This window comes from Jaculus jaculus, chromosome 9 (genome assembly GCF_020740685.1).
Source record: "Jaculus jaculus isolate mJacJac1 chromosome 9, mJacJac1.mat.Y.cur, whole genome shotgun sequence".
Classification (NCBI taxonomy): domain Eukaryota; kingdom Metazoa; phylum Chordata; class Mammalia; order Rodentia; family Dipodidae; genus Jaculus; species Jaculus jaculus.
The window spans coordinates 75,432,165-75,456,514 of NC_059110.1; the positions used below are offsets into that span (position 1 = coordinate 75,432,165).

General features: G+C 41.4%; 1 non-coding gene and 1 pseudogene across 1 annotated transcript; both read left to right on the forward strand.

Annotated features, from left to right (window-relative positions):
• Positions 1 to 7,303: 7,303 nt before the first annotated feature.
• LOC123463837 lies at positions 7,304 to 7,371 on the forward strand. Its single transcript, XR_006639209.1, has one exon. It is a non-coding gene; the product is annotated as a small nucleolar RNA SNORD95 (small nucleolar RNA).
• Positions 7,372 to 22,348: 14,977 nt separating this feature from the next.
• Positions 22,349 to 23,891, forward strand: LOC123463567 (annotated as a pseudogene).
• Positions 23,892 to 24,350: the final 459 nt, after the last annotated feature.

Sequence of the window (24,350 nt, forward strand, 5' to 3'; positions counted from 1 at the left end):
ATGGTAAGACCCTACTGCTGAATACTCTACATACTTGGGCTGCAAGGTCACTGAGAAATGCTGGAACTGAGCTGAAAACCTCCTCCATGTAGATCAGCTGACAGAAATCTAGAAAAAGCTATGCTACATGCTGTTCAATGGGAGGGAGAGAAATCACTAGTGGAGATACTCAACAGTGGACACAGCAAGCCTAAAATTTGGCCAGGCAGGCCAAATGAGCCAACGGGTACAATAGTGGCACAACAGTACAATAGTGCTATGGGGGAAACCAACTGCCCCCTAATCTGACTGGAGGCCCACTTCATGGGAGGGAATACATCCCTAATGTTGAAAGCCTACAACAGGGCTGGTCATGAGCCCTAGGGGTGTAACGTCTGCTGGTGTCTGGCTAAATGTATACACTATGCTCACCAAACTGCCCAGTAAGCACTCCTCTCAATGTTCATACCCACATATTAATGCTACCCTCACTGTTGGTTAGAGAAGCTTCTCTTTTTAGATGGCAGTGACCTTAGGATGACTTAGAAGGCACCATGGTGCTAAGAAGTGACAGAGGAGTGCTCAGCACAGAAATATCTCTATCACACCTTCCAAGGCTCAGGGTCCATTGCAGAAGAGGTAGCGAAAAGAATGTTAAGGGCCAAAGGAAGAGTAGGACTCCTTACAACACGGTCCTCCAGGCACAAAATGGCCTGGCTATCCATGACCTCACAGAGTGTGCGTGTGCGTGTGTGAGAGAGTGAATATAGGCCTACCAGGGTCTCCTGACACTGCAACTGAACTCCACACATGCACCACTTTGTGCATCTGGCTTTATGTGGACATTGAGGAATTGAACTGGGGCCTTCAGTCTTTGAAAACAAGTGCCTTTAGCTGCTAAGCCATCTTTCCAGCCCAAGGAAAAGATTTTTTTTTTCAAGGTAGGGTCTCACTCTAGCTTAGGCTGACCTAGAATTCACTATGTGGTCTCAGGGTGGCCTCAAACTCATGGTGATCCTCCTACCTCTGCCTCCTGAGTGCTGCTGGGATTAAAGGTGTGTACCACTATGCCTGGCCTCTTTGTGTGTGTGTGTATGTTTTCTGATTTATTTTTTATTTATTAGAGACCGAGAGAGAGAAAGAGAGAGAGAGAGTGAGTGAGAATGGGCATGCCAGGGCCTCTAGCCACTGCAAAGGAACTCCAGATGCATACACCACCATGTGCATCTGGCTTTCATGGGACCTGGAGAATCAAACCTGGGTCCTTAGGCTTCACAGGCAAGTGCCTTAACTGCTAAGCCATCTCTCCAGCCCCCTCCCCCCAGAAAAAGATTTAATTACTCAAGCACAGACTGGAACTGGAAAGACATTCTCTTTTGCAATATCCTTGATTGAAAGGCTACAAAGAAATCAAGAAATAGTTAAGAAAAGCCACTAATCAAAGGTACTTGTTTTGGCCCCAAAGAGGGAACTGGAAAATCAAGTAGCCAAAGACTTCAAAGATATAATTCCAGGTTATCTGGGCTAGAGCAAAGCCCTACCTTGAAAAACAAACAAACAAACAAAGATATAATTAGAAAAGTCAGTGTATTGAGTTTTATGGCAGAACATCATATCAGAGCCAAATTTTTCATATTCAAAATGACATTGACATCTTGGTTGGGACCCTGGTTGTATCAAAGACCATCCACAGAGCAACAGTTGAATCTTTCTAAGCTATGCCATGTTGCTCTTGATGAAATGGATCAACTGTTAGATTTAGGGCTGAGGAGATGGCTCCATGGTTAACAGCACTTGCTTGCAAAGCCTCACAGCCTGTGTTCAGTTCCCCAGTATTCTGCATGCAGTGCAGGCAGAATTCTTCTAATTCCTTCTGTCTTCCTTTTAGATAACATAAGTCCACACTCTCTCAAGAGTAAACTCCTTTGATGATCAGCTTTTAGAAACAATCCCAAATGTACTTTCTTTAAGTTCTGTAATTAGACCTACTGCTTGAACTTTAAAAATATATATATTTTATTTATTTATTTCATTAGTCAGTTAGTTAGTTGAGAGAGATAAAGAAAGAGGCAGATAGAGAGAGAGAATGGGTGCCTCGGGGCCTCTAGTCACTGCAAACAAACTCCAGACTAATGTTTTATGCATCTGGCTGGCTTACATGGGTACTCGGGAATAGAACCTGGGTCCTTCCTTGGTCATTAGGCTTCACAGACAGGCACCTTAACTGCTCTGCCATCTCTCCAGACGCTACTTGAACTTGAACTTTTTTTTTTTTTTTTGAAGTAGGGTCTCCCTCTAGCCCAGGCTGACCTGGAATTCACTATGGAGTCTCAGGGTGGCCTCGAACTCACGGCAATCCTCCTCCCTCTTCCTTCCAAGTGCTGGGATTAAAGGCATGCACCACGCCTGGCTTGCATCTGGCTTTACATAGGGACAAGGGAATCAAACTCTGGTGGTTAGACTTTGTAGGCAAGCATCTTAACCACTAAGACATTGCTTTTTTTTTTCAATTTTTATTAATATTTTCCATGATTATAAAAAGTATTCCATGGTAATACCCTCCCCCCCACTTTCCCCTTTGAAATTCCATTCTCCATCATATCCCCTCCCCATCTCAATCAGTCTCTCTTTTATTTTGATGTCATGGTCTTTTCCTCCTCTTATGATGGTCTTGTGTAGGTAGTGTCAGGCACTATGAGGTCATGGATATCCAGGCCATTTTGTGGCTGGAGGGAGCATGTTGTAAGGAGTCCTACCCTTCCTTTGGCTCTTACATTCTTTCCACCACCTCTTCCACATTAGACCCTGAGCCTTGGAAGATGTGATCAAGATGTTACTCAGTACTCCAGCCACTTCTTTCCAGCACTATGATACCTTCTGAGTCATCCCAAGGTCACTGCCATCTGAAAAGAGAAGATTCTCTACCCAAAGTGAGAGTAGTGTTAATATAAGGGTATAAATATTAAGAGAAGTGCTTACTTGGCAGTTTGATAAGCATAGTATATACATTTTTCCAGACATCAGCAGATGTTGCACCCCTAGGGCTCATGACTACCCTGTTTTAAGTTTTCAGTATCAGGGATGTGTTTCCCTCCATGGAGTAGGCCTCCAGCCCAATTGGAGGGCAGTTGGTTTCTACCATAATAGACGTGCCTCTATTGCACCCATTGGCTCATTTGGGCGGGCTGGCCAAATATAAGGCTTGCAGTGTCCACTGTTGAGTATCTTTACTGGTGATATCTCTTTCTTCCATTGAACTACATGTAGAATGGCTTCTTCCAGCTTTCTGTCAGCTCTAAGCCATCTCTTTAGCCCCCAGAAACTTTTCTCTTTAAGATGCTATGCCAATTTCTAGGTTCACAATAACAAAGCTTTGAAATTCTTACTATGTTCTGGGTTTTTACATTCATTTACATATGAGTTGTTTGAATCTGCTTTCACGGCTTTTATTTCAAATCTAATAGGTGGTAACGTCCGTATGTATACATTAGATAAACATTGTAAGTCAAGTCAGATTGTTATTTGTTGTTGGTTATTTTATTTCAGAGAGAGAAAGAGAACTGGCTGGGACTGCAGACACTTCCATCGAACTCTAGACACTTGGGCCACCTAGTGGGCATATGCAACCTGTGCTTGTCTCACCTTTGTGCATCTGGTGAATATGGGATCTGGAGAGTAGAACATGGGTCCTTAGGCTTGGCAGGCAAGCGCCTTAACCACTATGCCATCGTCTCTCCAGCCCATTCTTTCTTTTTTCTTTCTTTTTATCTTTTGGTTTTTTGAGGTAGGGTCTCACTCTGGCCCAGGCTGACCTGGAATTAACTATGTAGTCTCAGGGTGGCCTGGAAGTCACCATGATCCTCCTACCTCTTCCTCCCCAGTGCTGCGATTAAAGGAATGGACCACCGTGCCCAGCTCGTTATTTCTTTATATATATATTTTTTTAAATATTTATTTATTTATTTATGAGAAGAAGAGAGAGAGAGAGAGAGCAAGAGGCACACAGAATGAGAGAGAGATTGAGAATCATTGCTCCAGGGCTTCCAGACACTACAAATGAACTCCAGACACATGTGCCACCTTGTGCATCTGGCTTATGTGGGTCCCAGGGAATTGAACCTTTGTCCTTTGGGTTTGCAGGCAAGTGCCTTAACCGCTAAGTCATCTTTCCAGCCCTCTTTATATTATTATTAAAAAGAGAATCTTAGGCCGGCATAGTGGAGGACACCTTTAATCCTAGCACTTGGGAGGCAGAGGTAGGAGGATTGCTATGAGTTCAAGACCCACCTGAAACTACATAGTGAATAACAAGTGGGCTAGAGTGTGACCCTACCTTAAAAAAAAAAAAAATAAAAGACATCCAGCCAGAAAAGAGAATCTTAAATACTAAATGCTATTGGCTACAAAAAAATCAATACAATGTCTGATTAAAATGTTTTTTATGGGCTGGAGAGATGGCTTAGTGGTTAAGCACTTGCCTGTGAAGCCTAAGGACCCCGGTTCAAGGCTTGGTTCCCCAGGACCCACATTATCCAGATGCATAAGAGGGCGCACACGTCTGGAGTTTGTTTGCAGTGGCTGGAGGCCCTGGCACGCCCATTCTCTCTCTCTCTCTCTCTCTCTCCCTGTCTGTCGCTCTCAAATAAATAAATAAAAATAACAAAAAAAATTTTTAAAAAAAAGGTTTTTTATGAGCTGGGCGTGGTGGCACACACTTTTAATCCCAGCACTCAGGAGGCAGAGGTAGGAGGATTACCATGAGTTTGAGGCCACCCTGAGACTACATAGTGAATTCCAGGTCAGCCTGGACTAGAGTGAGACCTTGCCTTGAAAAACCAAAAAGAAAAAAGGTTTTTATTTGAGCTGGGCATGGTGGCCACATCTTCAATCCCAGTACTTGGAAGGCTGAGGTACAAACCTTTTTTTAAAAAAATAAAGAAAAGAATTTGGGAGTCCAGGGAGCTTTGAGGTAGAGACTCACTCTAGTCCAGGCTGACCTGGAATTCACTATGTAGTCTCAGGGTGACCTTGGACTCACAGCAATCCTCCTATCTCTGTTTCCCGAGTGCTGGGATTAAGGCGTGCACCACCATGTCCAGCTTCGAAGAAAGAAAATTCTTGTTGGTACTCTATAATTTTATACTAAATAAAATGATTATATAATAAAAATATATATAAAAGGTCTCAGGCAGAGGTAGGATAGCCATGAATTCAAGGCCAGCCTAGAGCCAAACATTTATAATTTATTAACATATGTAGCTAGTCTTTCTAAAAATTATTTTTATTGACAACTTCCATAATTATTGGCAATAACCCATGATAATTCCCTCGCCCCTCACTTTCCCCACTCTCCATCATATCCCCTTCCCCCTCAATTAGTCTCTCTTTTATTTTGATGTCATCATTTTTTCCTCCTATTATGAGGGTCTTGTGTAGGTAGAATCAGGCACTGCAAGGTCATGGATGTCCAGGCCATTTTGTGTCTGGAAGAGTGCATTGTGAACAGTCTTACCCTTCTTTTGGCTCTTACAGTCTTTCTGCCACACCTTTCGCAGTGGACAGTGAGCCTTGGAAGGTGTGATAGAAATGTTTCAGTGCTGAACGCCTCACTGTCACTTCTCAGCACTATAGTGACTTGTTGTTGCTGTTGTTGTTTTGTTTTCTTGGTTTTCTGAGGCAGGGTCTCAGTCTAGTCCAGGCTAACCTGGAATTCACCATGTATTCTCAGGGTGGCCTCGAACTATCTGCTGTCCTTCTACCTCTGCCTTCCGAGTGCTGGGATTAAAGACGTGCACCACCATGCCCGGCCCTATAGTGCCTTTTGAGTCATCCCAGAGGTCACCACCATCTGAAATGAGAAGCTTCTCTAACCAAAAGTGAGAGTAACATTAACATATGAGTATGAATGTTCAGAGGATTGCTTACGGGACAGTTTGGCAAGCATAATGTATACATTATGCCAGACACCAGCAGGCCTTACATCCCTAGGGCTCATGATTGTAATCAAAGTTTTAATTAAGATTTTATTTAAGTGACTGTCTCAATTTTGGCATTTCAAAAGACTCATATTACTTAAAAACAAGTTAACTAGCTGGGCATGGTGGCCCATGCCTTTAATTCTAGTACTTGGAAGGCAGAGGTAGGTTTGCCAGGAGTTCAAGGCCAGCCTGAGACTTTATAGTGCATTCCAGGTAAGCCTGGGTAGAGCAAGACCCTACTTCAAAAAAAAAAAAAAAAAATTAACTCTCTAAAAATCAGTAAGATATTTAATACAGAGGATTTTTAAATAGCATCCTATAATTTTATACCAAGGTAAAAAAAATAATAAAATAAATAAAATTTAAAAGTTTACAAGACTTTAAAAATGTATACATTTATAAAAAAAATTATATATAACTGTATATGTTTAAAAATATTGCCAGGCATGATGGCACATGCCTGTAGTCCCAGATACTTGGGGAGCTGAAGCAGGAGGATCTTTGAGTCCAGGAGTTCTGGGCTGTAGTACACTATGCTGATTGGGAGTCGGTCCACATTAAGTTCAGCATCAACATGATGATCTCCTGGGAGCGGGAAACCAGCAAGTTGCCTAAGGAGGGGTGAACCGGAGCAGGTCAGAAACAGAGCAGGTTAAAACTCTCCTATTGATCAGTAGTAGGATCAAGCTGGACATGGTGGCGCACGCCTTTAATCCCAGTACTCGGGAGGCAGAGGTAGGAGGATTGCCACCCTGAGACTACAGAGTTAATTCCAGGTCAGCCTGGACCAGAGTGAGACCCTACCTCAAAAAAAAAGAAAAAGAAAAAAAAAGATAAAAGTAGTAGTATCACACCTGTGAATAGCCACTGCACTCCAGCCTGGACAACATAGAGTGACCCCGTGTCTAAAAAAGAGAAAAAAAGTATTAAGGCCAGGCTGGAGAATGGCTCATGCCTGCAAAGCCTAATGGCCTGAGTCAGATTCTCCAGTACCCACTTAAAGCCAGATACACAAAGTGGCGCATACATCTAGAGTTCACTTGCAGATGCTGGGGTCCTTGGTGCGCACATATTCTCCCTCCCTCTCTCTCTCTCTCTCTCTTCTCTCTCTCTAAACCCACATCAGCTGCAGCCACGACCGAGCAGATGGAACCCTCGAGGGCCACAATGGCTGGGTAACCCAAATCGCTACCACCCCGCAGTTCCCAGACATGATCCTGTCTGCGTCTGGAAGCCTCAAACCCTTTGCAGATACCCACACGCCTCGCGTGACTGCCTAGGGCTGAAGGCTGTTTAAATGGTCTCCCCAAGGCATACTTAAGTGCATAGGGGCCTCCGTAGCAGGGGGTGCAGTGATGACCCCAACATGCCATCTGATTGCACTTACTGAAAACCAGAGGTTGTTTCTGAGCTGCCGCAAAAAAAAAAAAAAAAAAAAAAAAAAAAATTAAGGTCAAACAATCTAGATTCAACCTTTCTATTTTTGTCAACCTCTTTCTAAAAAGGCTTTTCTAACAATCAATTATGTCAAACGCACATAATTGTAATTATGTAAGTATATACAAATATTAAAAACATCTGCATCACACTTTCCAAGGCTCAGGGACCATTGTGGAAGCGGTGGCAGGACAAATTGTAAGAACCTAAAAACGAAAAACAAACAAAAATATTGGGGCTGGAGAGATGGTTCAGAGGTCAAGGAGCTTGCCTGTGAAGCCTAAGGACCCATTTATGATTCTCCAGATTTCACGCCAGACGCACAAGGTCACACATGCACACAAGATGGAACCCTCTTCTGGAGATTGATTGCAGTAGCTGGAGGCCCTGACCCTGTCATTTCTCTCTCACACACACATTAAAAAAAACACACACACACAAAAAAGAAAATTTAAAAAGAATTGTAAGAACCAAAGGAAGGGGAGGAGTGCTTACAATGCTGCCATCCAGACACAAAATGGCCTTGATATTCATGATCTCACAAATAGCTGACCTTGTGTAGCTACCTACACAAGACCTACATAATAGGAGGGGGGAATAGAAAAGAAACATCAACAACAGCAACAAAAACAGCCAGGTGTAGTAGAGGCACACACCTTTAATCCCAGCACTCAGGAAACAAAGGTAGGGGGATCTCTGTGAGTTCAAGGGCACCGGGAGACTGCATAGTGAATTCCAGGTCAGCCTGAGCTAGAATGGGATCCTATCTTGAAAAAAAAAAAAAAAGAAAGAAAAGAAAAGAAAAGAAACTAGATGAGGGGGCATTTAGGAGTGAGAAAAGGGGGGGTGGTAGGATTATGATCATGGTATACTGTCTACATTTATGGAAGTTGCCAATAAAAAAGATTTTTATAAAGATTTTATTTTAATTTATTTATTTATTAAACACACAGAGAGAATGGACACACCAGGACCTTCAACCAGTGCAAACGAGCTCCAGATACATGTGCCACCTTGTGCATCTGGCATACATAGGACCTGGATAATCAAATCTGAATCCTTAGGCTTCACAGGCAAGTGCCTTAACCATTAAGCCATCTCTCCAGCCCTAATAAAAAAAAAAGTTGTGTTTTTTTTTTTTTAAAGTAAAAACAGTTTTTGTACATTTGAGGGTTTTTTTTTTTTCCCCAGCAGCCTCCATCTTTATTGTTTTACTGTGGAGCTTTCCTGTACCAAAAAGAATGTTGGCAAAAGCAGCCTTTAGCACAAACACTTTTTTAAATGAATAATGGTAGCCTAAAACTTAATTTTTTTTGTTTTGTTTTGTTTTTTTGTTTTTAGAGGTAGGGTCTCACTCAAGCCCAAGCTGACCTGGAATTCACTATGGAGTCTCAGGGTGGCCTCGAACTCACAGTGATCCTCCTACCTCTGCCTCCCTAGGGCTGGGATTAAAGTCGTGTGCCACCACTCCCAGCTAATATTTTTATAAAATGTTGTAATATTGTTTTGTGGATAATTGAAATAAAAATCTCATTGAATGCAAAAAAAAAAAAAAAGTGAAAGGAGGCCTGGAGAGAAGGCTTAGGGTTTAAGGCGCTTGCCTGCAAAGCCTAAGGGCCCAGGTCAACTCCCCAGAATCCACTTAAACCAGATGCACAAAGTGGCACATGCATCTGCAGTTCATTTGCAGTGGCTAGAGGCCATGTGTAGCACCATAATATAATATAATATTATATATTTTATTTTATTTTATTTATTAGAAAGAGAGAGGCAGATGAGAGTGCACCAAGGTCTCCAGCCACTGCAGATGAACTCCAGGCACATGAGCCACCTTGTGCATCTGGTTTATGTGGGTACTGAGGAATCAAACCTGCATCCTTAGGCTTTGCAGACAAGTGCCTTAACTGCTAAGCCATCTCTCCAGCCCCTATGTGAATTGTTTTGACTCATATATTTGATAATATTTGGTAGAATTAGTCATATTACTTTTTGAAAAAAACAAAACCCAAACACCAAAAAAAAAAAAAAGGAGGAGGAGGAGACCTCCCTGTGGACCAGTTGACAGAAAGCTGGAAAAAGCTACACTGCATGAAGCCTTATGGGAGAGAAAAGTCATCAATGGTGATAAACAACAAGCCATTAAGATTGGCCAGCCAGGGATGGAGGGTGACTTAGTGGTTAAGGCGGTTGCCTACAAAACCAAAGAACCCAAGATTGATTCCTCAGAACCTACGTAAACCAAATGCACAAGGTGGCACATGTGTCTGGAGTTCTTTTGTAGCGGCTGGAGGCCCTGGCACACTCATTCTTTCTCTCTCTCTCTCTCTCACTCAATAAATAAATAAAACTTAAAAAAAAAACAACATTGGCCAGCCAGGCCAAATGCACCAACTGGTGTAATAGTAGCGTATCTGTTATGAGTGTAACTAACCACTCTCTAATTGGACAGTAGGCCTGCTCTACGGGAGGGAATACATGCCTGGTTCTGAAAACATATGCCTGGCACTGCAAACCTAGTCAAAGGATGGAAGGAGCAGTCATGAGTCCTAGGGGAGTAATGCCTTCTTTATCTGGCTAAATGCTTATATTATGTTCACAAAATGGACTTGTAAGCACTTTTCTTAGCGTTCATACCCACCTATTAGTGCCACTCTCACTTTTGGTTAGAGAAGCTTCTCTTTTCAGATGGCAATGACCACTGGGATGACTCAAAAATCACCATAGTGCTGGGGAAAAAAAGGTGACAGTGAAGTTCTCAGCACTGAAACATCTCTATCACGCCTTCCAAGACTCAGGGTCCATTGTGGAAGACGTGGGAGAAAGAACGTAAGAGCCCAAGGAAGGGTAGGACTCCTTACAATGGACTCTTCCAGACACAAAATGGCCTGGATACCCATGATCTTGCAGTGCCTGGCACTAAGTTCACAAGACCCTCATAATAGGAGGAAAAATGATGACATCAAAATAAAAGAGAGACTAATTGAGGGGGAAGGGTATATGATGGGGGGTGGATTTGTGAGGGGGAAAGTGGGGAGGGGGAGGAATTATCATGGTTTATTGTCTATAATTATGGGAGCTATCGATAAAAACGTTTAAAAGGAAAAAAAAAAAAACAAAGAGAAAGAGCTCCTGCCCATGAGAATGGAAGAGGGGAGAAAGCCCTTGCTTTCTGGTTTTTTTAAATTTACTTTTATTGACAACTTCCAATCATTATAGTCAATGAACCATGATAATTCCCTCCCCCCCCCACTTTGTTCTTCACAACTCCACTCTCCATCGTATCCCCTCCCCCTTTAAGTAGTCTCTCTTTTATTTTAATGTCATCATCTTTTCCTCCTATTATGAGGGTCTTGTGTAGGAAGTGCCAGGCACTGCAAGGTCATGGGCATCCAGGCCATTTTGTATCTGGAAGAGGACATTGTAAGGAATCCTATCCTTCTTCTAGCTCTTACATTCTTCTGGCCACCTCTTCTGCAATGGACCCTGAGCCTTGGAAGGTGTGACAGAAATGTTTCAGTGCTGAGCACTCCTCTGTCACTTCTTCTCAGCACTATGATGCCTTCTGAGTCATCCCAAAAGTCACCACTATCTGAAAAGAGAAGCCTCTCTAACCAAAAGTAAGAATAGCATTAATATATAGGTATGAGCATTAAGAGAAGTGCTTCCTGGGCAGTTTGGTGAGCATAATATATGAATTTAGCCAGACACTAGCAGGCATTATACCCCTAGGGCTCATAGCCTTCTGTCATAGGTTTTCAGCACCAGTCACATATTCCCTCCCATAGAGTGGGTCTAAAGTCAAATTAGACAGTTGTTGGTTTCCCTCATAACAGACATGCAACCATTGTACCCATGGACTAATTTGGCCTGGCAGGCCAAACTTAAGGCTTGTACTGTCCACTGCAGTTTATCTCCACTGATGACCTCTCTCTCCTATGGAGCTGCATGCAGAGTAGCTTTTCTTTTTCTAGCTTTCTGTCAGATGGTCTACATGGAGGAGTTTTTAGCTCAGCTCCAGCAAGATCTCTCAGTGACCTTCCAGCCCAGGCATGTGGAGTCTTTAGCAATAGGGTTTTTACCATCTATTCCTCGTGGAAAACCAAGAGCCTCAACAATGGCCTGCAATATTTTGGGAACATCAGGAACCTCCCTAGCCAACAACTCACTGGAAGGTATCCCATCCCTGGCACTGAAATTTTTCTAATAACAACATATGGCTTCTGAGTATAGCATTGTCCAAAAAAGTAGGTTATCATATGGCTTATTCATACCCTCTTGGATGTCATTCATATATATATAGGAGAGAATGGGTGTGCCAGGGCCTCTAGCCACTGCAAATGAACTCCAGATGCATGTGCCTCCTTGTGTATCTGGCAAACGTGGGTTCTGGGGAATCGAACCTGGGTTCTTTGGCTTTGCAGGCAAACACCTTAACCACTAAGCCATCCCTCCATCCCTAATATATATATTTTTTTATTGACAACTTCTATACTTAAAGACAACAAACCATGGTATTTCCCTCCCCTCCCCCACTTTCCTCTTTATAACTCTGCTCTCTATCATATCCCCTCCCTCTCTCCATTAGTCTCTCTTTTAATTTGATATCATCATTTTTTTGTCCTATTATGAGGGTCTTGTGTAGATATTGCTAGGCAGTACAAGGTCTTGGATATCAACGCCAGTTTCTTCCTGGACAATTGTATGTAAGGAGTGGTACTCTTCATTTGGCTCTTACATTCTTTCCACCACTGCTTCCACAATGGACCCTGAGCCTTGGAGGATGTGAGATGTTTCAGTGCTGGACACTCCTCCGCCCCTTCTTCTCAGCACTGTGTTGCCTTTTGGGTCATCCCAATGGTCATCAACATCTGAAAAGAGAAGCATCTATAATAAGAAGTGAGAGTAGCATTAATATATGAGAATGAACATTAAGTGTAGTACTTTCAGGGCAATTTGGTTAGAGTAATATATGCATTTATAAAGACAACAGCAGGCTTTATACCCCTAAGGCTCATGACCACCCCTGCCATAGACTTTTGGTTAGGTTTTCAATACCAGGCATGTATTCCCTCCCATAAAGTGGACCTTCAGTCCAATTAGAGAGCAGCTGGTTTCCCCCAGAGCATACATGCCACTATTGCACTCCTTTAGTCATTTGGCCTGTCTGGCCAAACTTGAGGTTTCCAGTGGCCACTGTTTTCACTGCTGATGACTTCTGTCTACCATAAGGCTGTATACAGTGCAGCTTTTTCCAGCTAAAAGTTGGCTGGTCTACAGGGAGAAGGTTTTCTGCTCAGCACCAGCTTGATTTCTCAGTGGCTTTGCTGCTCAGGCATGTGAAGTCTTCAGCAATAGGGTCTTGCCATCTCTTTCTTACAGGAAACCAAGGGCCTTGGCAATAGCCTATAATGTTTTGGAGGCAACATTGACTTCCCTGGCCAACAACTCACTGGGAGGTATCCCATCCCTGGCACTGAAAATTTTCTAGTAACAATCTATGGCTTCTGGATGTTCCAATATTCAAGAAAGTAAATTTTAATATGCCTTATTCAGAACATCTTAAATTTTGATTCCCTCACACACACCCTTCTTTTATACATTCTCTTCCCCTGACCTCACCTAAGCCTTTCCCCTCCCTGTAATCTGTTCTTCTACTTACATATATACAACACCATCCTCTTAAGACCTTCCCTCTCCTCCCTCCCTTATGGCCCTTTTTTCTAGTTTATGGGCCTCTGCTACTGATTTTTGGTTGCAGCTCACACACAATTCTATACATTTGTGGGTAGGATCCACATATGAAAGAGAACATGCGACATTTGGTTTTCTGGGCCTGAGTTACCTCTCTTAGTATGGTCCTTTCCCAATCCATCCATTTCCCTGCAAATTTCATAATTTCATTTTTCTTTAGTGCTGAATAGAATTCCATTGTGTAGATGTACATCTTTATTAGCCATTCATCTGTGAATGGACATCTAGGCTGGTTCCATTTCCTAGCTATTGTGAATAGAGCAGCAATGAACATGGTTGTGCTAGTATCTCTAAAGTAGTGAGAAGAGTCATTAGGATATATGCCTAGGAGTGCTATAGCTGGATCACATGGCCAATCTATTTTTAACTGTCTCAAGAACCTCCACACTGATTTCCACAATGGCTGTGCCAGATTACATTCCCACCAACGAAGAATTCCCCTTTTACCACATCCTTGCCAACATTTATTTTCATTTGTTTTCCTGATGGTAGCCACTCTGATGGGAGGGAGAGAGATGGAATCTCAAGGTAGTTTTAAATTTGCATTTCCCTGATGGCTAAAGCTGTAGAACACTTTTTTAGATGTTTATATGCCATCTGTATTTCTTCCAGTGAGAACTCTCTATTTAGTTCCATAGCCTCTTTTTTAATAGTTTTTTTTTTAATTTTCATTTATTTATTTGAGAGAGGGAGAGATACAGAAATAGGCAGGAAGAAAGAGAAAGAGAGAGAGAGAATGGGCACATCAGAGCCTCCAGCCACTGCAAACGAACTCCAGATGCCAGATGTGTGCGCCCGCTTGTGCATCTGGCTTACGTGGGTCCTGGGGAGTTGAACCTGGATCCTTTGGCTTTGCAGGCAAGCACCTTAACTGCTAAGCCATCTCTCCAGCCCCCATAGCCCATTTTTTGATTGGGTTCTTTGATTTCTTATTGTTCTGTTTTTTGATTTCTTTGTATATTCTGGATATTAATCTTCTGTCAGATGTATACCTGGCAAAGATTTTATCCCATTCTGTAGTAGGTTATCTCTTTGCTGTATTCACAGTGTCCTTTGCTGTACAAAAGCTTTGTAATTTCATGAGAGCCCAGTAGTTGATTAGTGGTTTTATTTTCTGAGCAATTGGGGTTATATTCAAAAAGTCATTACCTATGTCAATATGTTGAAGGGGTTCCCCTACCTTTTCCTTTAACAATTTTGGAGTTTCAGGTCTGATATTAAGGTCCCTGACCCACTGGATTTTATTCTTGTGCATGGAGAAAGACAAGGATCTATTTTCATCTTTCTACATATAGATATCCAGTATTTTCAGCACCACTTGTTGAAGAGGCTATCTTTTCTCCAATGAATATTTTTGTCAAAAATCAGATGGCTGTAGCTGCCTGGATTAACATCTGGGTCCTCTATTATGTTCTATTGATCTATATGTCTGTCTTTGTGCCAATACCATGCTGTTTTTGTTACTATGGCTTTTTATTTTACTATAGCTTAAAATCAGGTATGGTGATACCTCTAGCCTTATTTTTGTTGCTGAAAATCATTTTGGCTATTCAAGGTTTTTTGTGCTTCCAAACGAATTTTAGGATTGTTTTTTTCTATTCCTGTGAAGAATGTCATTGGAATTTTAATGAGTATTGCATTAAATATGTAGACTGATTTTGGTAAGATTGATATTTTCACAATATTGATTCTTCCAATCCAAGATCATGGGATGTCTTTCCATTTCCTTGTGTCTTCTTTTACCATGAAGTGATGTTGAATTTTGTCAAATGCCTTTTCTGCATCTATTGAGACGATCATGTGATTTTTGTACTTCAGACCATTTGTATGATGTATTATATTTATTGATTTGCATATGTTGAACCATCCCTGGGACAAAGCCAACTTGGTTGGGGTGAGTAATCTTTTTGATATATTCTTGTATTCTGCTTGCCAATATTTTGTTCAGAATTTTTGCATCTATGTTCATGTGGGAGATTAGTCTGTAATTTTCTTTTTGTGTTCTGTCTTTGCCTGGCTTTGGTATAAGGATGATGCTGGCTTCATAGAAGGAGTTCAGTAGAATTTCTTCCTTTGCTATTTTATGGAAAAGTTTGAGAAGCAGTGGTGTTAGTTCTTCCATGAAGGTCTGATAAAATTCACCAGTGAATCCATCTGGGCCTGGGCTTTTGCTAGTTGGGAAACTTTATAACTGCTTGGATCTCTGTACTTGTTATAGGTCTATTTAACTGGTTTATCTCATCTTGATTTAATTTTGGTAGGTCATATGAGTCAAGGAAATCATCCATTTTTTTCAGATTTTCAAACTTAGAGGCATATATATTAAAGTATGTCCTTATAATTGTCTGAATTTCTCTGGTATCTGTTGTAATGGTGACTTTTTCATCTCTAATTTTATTAATTTTTGTCTCTTCTCCCTTCTGGTCAAATTTGCTAAGGGTTTATCAATCATGTTTATCCTTTAAAGAACCAACTCTTTGTTTCATTGATTCTTTGGATTCTTTTTTCATTTCTATTTTATTAATTTCTGCCCTAATCTTTATGATTTCTTCTTGTCTACTGATTTTTGGTTTACCTTGTTCTTCTTTTTCCAAGACCTTAAAGTGAAGCATTAAATTGTTTATTTGTGAACTCTCTAATTTATTAGTATAGGCACTTAGAGCTATAAATTTCTCTCATAGGACTGCTTTTATTGTGTCCCAAAGGTTGTGGTATGTTGCATTATCATCATCATATGATTCTATGAATTTATTGATTTCATTTTGATTTCTTCAATGACCCATTGATCATTTAATAGTGTACGGTAGAGTCTCCATGAAATTCTGTATACTCTGTAGCTTTTCTTGTTGCTGATTTGCAGTTTAATCCCATTGTGGTCAGATAGAGTACAAGGGATTATTTCAATTTTTCCTATGTTTGTGGAGATTTGCTTTGTGTCCTAATACATGGTCTATTTTAGAGAATGTTCCATGTGCTGCTGAGAAAAATGTATATCCTACAGCATTTGGAGGGAATGTTCTGTAGATATCTGTTTGGTCCATTTGTTCCATGACATCACTTAATTCAGATGTCTCTCTGTTTATTTTTTGCCAGGATGATCTGTCAATTGATGAGAGTGGTGTATTGAAGTTTCCCACTACAATTGTGTTTGATGTTATCTGTGACCTTAAGTCTAATAGTGTTTGTTTGATGAAACTAGGTGCCCCCATGTTAGGTGCATATATGTTTAGGGTTGTAATGTCATTCTGTTGGAGTGTTCCTTTAATCAGTATAAAATGACCTTCTTTATCTTTCCTCACTAGTGTTGGTTTGAAGTCTAGTCTGTCAGATATTAGGATAGCAACCCCTACTTGTTTCCTTAGCCCATTTGCTTGAAATACCATTTTCCATCCTTTCTCCCTAAGGTGGTATCTATCTTCTATTGAAAGATGAGTTTCCTGGAGGCAACAAATGGCAGGATCCTGCCTTTTAATCCAGTCTGCAAGCCTGTGCCTTTTGGATGGTGCATTGAGGCCATTGATATTAAGAGTTATTATTGAAAGGTATGCATTTATTGTCACAATACTTCTTATTTTGTAGTGTTTCCTGTTTTCCCTTTACTCTTTTGTTTTAACTGTTTATTTTTTCCTATTTCCTCCTGTGTGTGTTTTGCTTTCTCTTTGGCATTAAGAATTCCTTCAAAGCCAGGCATGGTGTCACATGCCTTTAATCCCAGCACTTGGGAGGCAGAGGTAGGAGGATCGCCGTGAGTTCAAGGCCACCCTGAGACTACATAGTGAATTCCAGGTCAGTCTGGGCCAGAGTGAGACCCTACATCAAAAAAAAAACAGAGGGCTGGAGAGATGGCTTAGTGGTTAAGCGCTTGCCTGTGAAGCCTAAGGACCCTGGTTCGAGGCTCGGTTCCCCAGGTCCCACGTTAGCCAGATGCACAAGGGGGCGCACGCGTCTGGAGTTCGTTTGCAGTGGCTGGAGGCCCTGGCGCACCCATTCTCTCTCTCTCCCTCTATCTGTTTTTCTCTCTGTGTCTGTCACTCTCAAATAAATAAATAAAAAATGAACAAAAAATAAAAAATAAAAAATAAAAAGAATTCCTTCAAGTATTTTCTGTAGAGCTGGTTTAGTTGTCATAAATTCCTTTAGCCTGCTTTTGTTGTGAAATGTCCTTATTTTGCCATCAGTTTGGATAGATAGCTTTGCAGGATAAAGTAATCTTGGTTGACAGGTGTTATCTTTCAGAATTTGAAATACAACTTGCCAAGCCCTTCTGGCTTTTAAAGTTTGTGTTGAGTAATCTGCAGTTATTCTAATGGGCTTGCCTTTATTGGTGGCTTGCTTTTTCTCACTACCTGCTTTCAATATATTTTCTTTGGTTTAATCATAACATGGCGAAGAGAGGTTCTTTCCAGGTTTTGTCGGTTTGCTGTTCTTAAAAGTTTCTTGTATCTGCATTGGCATTTCTTTCCCAATTCGGGGAAAATTTTCTCCTATGATTTTGTTGAAAACACCTACTAAGCCTCTGGATTGAAATTCTTCTCCTTCTGTTATACCCTGGATTCTTATGTTTGGTCTTTTCATAGTGTCCCAGGTATCTTGAAATTCCCATTGCTATTAGCTTGTCTTTCTCTTTGTTGGACTGTATTAGATCTGCCACCTGGTCTTCTAGTTTAGATATTCTGTTCTCTCCTTCATCCATTCTACTGGTGAGACTTTCCACAGAGTTTTTTTTTTTTTTATTTCATTGACTGTATTCTTCAGAGCTAGGATTTCAGCCTGTTTTTTCTTCAGTATTTCTATTTCCCTACTCATGTCTTGTAATGACCTCCTTATTTCATTAAGCTGGTTTCCTGTGTTCTATTTCAGAAGTTTGTTTTCTTCTTTGATTCCCTTCATTTCTTCTTTGATTTCTTTGCACATAAATACCATCATTTTCTTGAAATTTTTGTCAGACGTTTCATCTAAAACAGTCTCATTGGTGATCATTTCTGATGGATTTATAGTTTTTGGTGGGACTGTATTTTCTTGATTCTTTGAGTTTCTTGTATTATATTGTAGCAACTTTTGCATCCTGAATTGATTTGATGTTTGGGTTTTCTACTTATCTGCAGTGTTCCCAGATAGACGTGGCAATCCACCTCTATATACCCTCAGGATATGAGTTCAAGGTGCTAGGTGTAGCTCTTGTCCCCCAATCAAGCCACAGAAGTAATTGTAGATGTTGAGTTTGCTTGCTAAGCAAGTATTCTAGTGGACTGGGTAGAATAATTTACTGGCAAATTCTAAACTTCAACCTAGTAACATACACAATCAGTAAAAACCAGAACAAAGTATGTAATTGTGGGGATTAAAACAAACAGTTAGTTATAAAAGCCAAAATCCCTAAGGGTGTGTGTTGTTCTACACCCTTAATCTTGTGAGCTGGGAAGTAGAGATTTCTGTTCTGAATTGTGTTCCAGGTCAACCTGGATCTGGATCAGTCCCTACCCCCAATAATGACAGAAGCAAAGGCAAAGGCCCTATATATATGAAAACATCAAAGGCAACAATATTCTACCCCCAAACAGGTTATTTGAATATGGTAAAGCCAACCAAGAATATATACCCCATAACCTGCCCTGACAAAGAAAGAAAGATTAGCTCTTGCAGGCCTGTGTACCTGCTTTGTTTGTTTGTTTTGTTTTTGTTTGTTTGTTTGTTTGTTTTATCAGTCAGCCTCCTTACCTTTGGGGGTGGCTTCCAATCTCACCAATGCTGAGTGCCCGCCTGATCCCTCCGTGTTGGGCTGCGCAGCTGTGCTCTCATCCGCTCTGCTCGCTGCGCTGCCACTGGGGGCTGAATGCTGGCACTTTCAGTAGCTCTTTAGTTGATCTCAGCTGTCTTTCCTTTAGATTTCTTAACTTTGCAAGACGGCTGGTGGAGTTGAAAACTCTGTTGCTTGCTCTCTGCTAATGCTGCTGTCTGGCTTGCCTGGCGGGGTGGCGCTGGGTAGGTGCACGGAGCACAGGCTGCAAGGCCACAGTGGGACTCTGGCCATTTTCTTCCTTTCTCGTGGATCTTGGTCTCTGCTTCTCCACTGTGTCTAAGAATAACCTATACTCCTTCACTTTTCAGAAAAAGAGTGTATTTTGCTGGGGTTTTGATTAAATCTCTCCCTAGGCTGGTTTGGCATGGCTCCCATGCTGCCATCTTACCCAGAAGTTCTCCAGCCCTACCAGATTTTTTAAAAATATATTTCATTTATTTATTTGAGAGAGAGAATGGGCCTGCCAAAGCCTCCAGCCACTGCAATCAAACTCCAGATGCATGCGCCCTCTTGTGCATCTGGCTTACATGGGTACTGGTGAGTCAAACCAGGATCCTTTGGCTTTGAAGGCAAACATCTTAACTTCTTAGCCATCTTTCCAGCTCCCCCCCTTAGATTTTGATTAATCCTTCCCCCACCCTTCCTTTACTCAGTCTCTTCCTCTGACCTCATTTAGCCCTTTTTACCCCCAGTAATCTGTTCTTCTACTTACTTATATACAATACAATCCCCTTAAGTCCTCCCCTCTCCTCCCTCCCTTATAGCCCTTTTCTAGCTTACTGGCCTTTGCTACTGAGTTTTATTCCAGCTCACATACAAGCCCAATCATCGGTAGCTAGGATCCACATATGAGAGAGAACATGTGGCGCTTGTCTTTCTGGGCCTGGGTTATCTCGCTAAGTATAATCCTTTTCAGGTCCATCCATTTTCCTGCAAATTTCGTAATTTCATTTTTCTTTACCACTGAATAGAACTCCATTATATGTGTACTAAGTCTTCATTATCCATTCATCAGTTGAGGGACATCTAGGCTGGTTCCATTTCCTAGCTATTGTGAATAGAACAGCAATAAATATGGATGTGCAAGTATCTCTACAGTACTGTGATAAGTCCTTTGGATGTATGCCTAGGAGGGCTATAGCTGGATCAGTCATATGGTAAATCTATTTTTAGCTGCCTGAGAAACCTTCACACTGATTTCCACAATGGCTGTAAGAGTTTACATTCCAACCAACAGTGTAGGGTTCCTCTTTTCCTACGTCCTCACCAGCATTTATTGTCATTTGTTTTCTTGATGATAGCCATTTTGACAGAAGTGAGATAGAATTTCAAAGTAGTTTTAATATGCATTTCCCTGAGTGCTAAGGATATAGAACATTTTTTGGATTTTTATAGGCCATCTTTATTTCTTCCTTTGAGAACACTCTATTTAGTTCCATATCCCATTTTTTAATTGAATTGTTTGATTTCTTATTATTTAGTTGTTTGAGTTCTTTGTATATTCTGGATATTAATCCTCTGTCAGATGTGTAGCTGGCAAAGATTTCCTCCCATTCTATAGGTTGCCTCTTTGCTCTATTCACAGTGTCCTTTGCTATACAAAGGCTTTGCAATTTCATGAGGTCCCAGTGGTTGATTAGTGGTTTTATTTCCTGAGCAACTGGGATTATGTTGAGAAAGTTGTTATCTATGCCAATATGTTGAAGGGTTTCCCTATTTTTTCCTCTATCAGTTTCAGAGTTTTGGGTCTAATATTGAGGTCTTTGATCCATTTGGACTTAATTCTTATGCATGGAGAGAGACAAGGATCTATTTTCATCCTTCTACATATAGATATCCAATTTTCCCAGCACCATTTGTTAAAGAGGTTGTCTTCTCCAATGAGTAAGTATTTCTAGCATTTTTGTCAAAAATCAGGTGGCTGGCTATAGCTCCAGGACTTACATCTGGGTCCTGTATACTGTTCAATTGATCTAAGTGTCTGCTTTTGTGACAATACAAGGCTGTTTTTGTTATTATGGCTCTGTAATATAAGCTAAAATCAGGTATGGTGATACTGCAAGCCTTTTTTCTTTTTTTGGTTTTTTGAGGTAGGGTCTCAATCTAGCTCAGGCTGTCCTAGAACAACATTTTATTTCTATAATTGCCACTTTTATTAATATTATCTGAGGAGGTGGACAAATGAAGTAGTTTTACTTCTTTTTTAAAAATATTTTATTTTATTTATTTGACAGAGAGAAAAGAGGGAGAGAGATAAAATGGGCATCAAGCCACTGCAAATGAACTCCAGACACATGTTCCACCTTGTGCATCTGGCTAATGTGGGTCCTGGGGAATCAAACCTGCATCCTTTGGCTTTGCAGGGAAGTGCCTTAACCATTAAGCCAGCTTTACTTCTTTATTTAAATAGAAGAAAAGGGGCTAGAAAGATGGCATACTGGTAACAAGGCCTTGGAGGAACCCAGCCCTGTCAACTCCTTGATCTTGAACCTCTAGCCTCCATAACTGTGAGAAAATAAATGTCTCTTGTTTAAGCCACCTGGACCACAGTACTTGGTTACAACAGGTCTCACCAACAAATACATTGCCCAAAATAACTGAAGGGAAAGGAGGACTCATGTGTTCTTCTCGATGGTTCTGTCTGTAATGACGCTCTAGGGAGGAAGTGGGAATGGAAAACAGAACACAGTATTCTCCCATGAGGGCTGCCATCTGCCTGCTGGCAGCTCTTCCTTGCCACTCAGTGGTGCCTAGTAGGAACATAGTAATGCCTCTAGATAACAATGAGCATGGCATGGCCCTCCCCTGCTCAGGATTCTGCCTAGCTAGCCTCGCCGGAAATGAACACCCACTAATCTAAGAAACTAGGATTTCTTCTGAGTGTAAGGGAAGAGAGAGACCACAGGGAGTTCCTAGACCCAAGATGAGATGTGCTTGCAGATAACTTAGAGACAGCGCCTCATCCCTAATGCCCTGCCTCTCCCACCGTTCTCTCCTACTCCCTACTGAATTGGTGGTTTTTCTCAAGAAATAATACCCCTTCCTCTCTATGGAAAGAATCAATTTAAATACCTTCTTGACTCTTGCAATTATTACAACCACAAATGCTTTTCTTTCTGGGATTGAAGTAAGTGCTGGTCTCCAAAAGCTTCAGTTGTGAGAGGGAAGAACAGCCAAGAGGTCATATTTACATTTCTCCTAAAAATCTTAATTTGAACCCTCTTCACTATCTGAGGTTTTCTTTTCCCCTTTTTAAAAACTATTTTTATAGAGCGAGTGATTTCAAGAGCGGTGTGGTGGACAGGGGCCGGCCGAGTCCGGAGAGTTGCCCTCGGGAATCGGCGTGCCCCAGCGGCCCCGCGGGGATTATGACCCCTGGACAGCAGTGCAATTATATGAATTCATGGCTAGTTATAAACCTGTAGCTGTTCAAACATATCCTGTACTTGGCTAAAAGGTCATTCAAGATACTTTGTACTGGAACAACTATAAGACTCCTGTGCAGATTGAGGAATTTGGTACAGTGTCAAAAGTAGACTTTTCTCCCCAGCCTCCATATAACTATGCGGTCACAGCTTCCTCAAGAAATCACATTTACAGCTGATACTCCCAAGAACCTGTAAAAACCTTTTCCCGTTTTAAAGACCCAGCATACTGTGCTACTTTTCAACAAGATGGCCAATTGCTTGTAGCTGGCAGTGAAGATGGTAGAGTTCAGCTTTTTGATATAAGTGGGAGAGCTCCCCTCAGGCAGTTTGAAGGCCAGACAAAAGCAGTTCACACAATAGACTTTACAGCTGACAAATACCATGTGGTCTCTGGGGCTGATGATTATGCAGTTAAATTATGGGATATTCCAAATGCCAAAGAAATTCTGACATTCAAAGAACATTCTGATTATGTGCGGTGTGGATGTGCTAGTAAACTGAACCCAGATCTCTTTGTAACAGGGTCATACGATCATATTGTGAAGATGTTTGACGCACAAACAAGTAAAAACGTGCTCTGTGTCAAGCACGGGCAGTCTGTGGAGAGCGTCCTGCTTTTCCCCTCCGGAGGACTTCTGGTGTCTTCAGGAGGTCGTTATGTTAAAGTCTGGGACATGTTCAAAGGAGGACAGTTGCTCGTGTCTTTGAAAAATCATCACAGGGACTGTGACGTGTTTATGTTTGAGCAGCTCGGAACAGAGGCTGCTCTCTGGCTCACTGGATAGGAAAGTCAAAGTATACAGCACAGCGTCTTACAAAGCAGGGCACAGCTTCGATTACACAGCTTCCATTTAAATCTTGCACTTGCTCATGAAGATGAGACCATTGTTGTAGGAATGACCAATGGGATACTGAGTGTTAAGCATCAGAAATCTGGAGCAAAGAAAGATTCTCTTCCAAGGAGAAGGCAGCCTGCATATCGAACTTTTATCAAAGGAAAAAATTACATGAAGCAACGGGATGACATTCTCATCAACAGGCCAACAAAGAAGCACCTAGAATGGTACCACAAGGACCTGAAAAACGGCCCTTGACGGAGCCCTTGAGCCTAACTGTGTAATAAAGACACCTGAGGTAACAGTGTTCATCAAAAAGGAGTTAAACCGAAGAGGAGTCCTTGCAAATGCTCTGGCAGGTCGGGATGAAAAGGAAATTACTCGTGTTCTTAATTTTTTGATAAGGAATCTGTCTCAGCCAAGATTTGCCCCTGTTTTGATCAATGCTGCTGAAATAATTATTGATATATATCTGCCTGTGATTGGTCAGTCACCAGTAGTTGATAAAAAGTTTTTAGTACTTAAGGACTTATAGAAAAAGAGATCAATTACCAGAGAGAACTGCTAGAAAACTTTGGGGATGATGGACATGCTTTTTGCCTCCATGACAAGGAATGAAAGCACTTGTGTGTTGGAACACACTCCTGTTGACTTTCTAGAGAGCAAGAAGATAGACTCGTAGTGTTTGATTCTGGCTTGGAATAGGTTTGACTCCATTAACTATTGGTGAAAAAATCTCAACACATTAAGAATGATAATTTATGGGCTGGAGAGATGGCTTAGCGGTTAAGCGCTTGCCTGTGAAGCCTAAGGACCCCGGTCCGAGGCTGGGTTCCCCAGGTCCCACGTTAGCCAGATGCACAAGGGGGCGCACGCGTCTGGAGTTCGTTTGCAGAGGCTGGAAGCCCTGGCGCGCCCATTCTCTCTCTTTCCCTCTATCTGTCTTTCTCTCTGTGTCTGTCACTCTCAAATAAATAAAAAATTTAAAAAAAAAAAGAATGATAATTTATAGAAGGAGTTTTATGGAAAACTGGAATAATTATGATTTGGAATTGAGTACCACTTTTGAGACATGGATTTCCATGTAATAATTTGAATTATTTTGTATAATCTTCAGCTAGAAGATTTCAGTTGCTTTGAT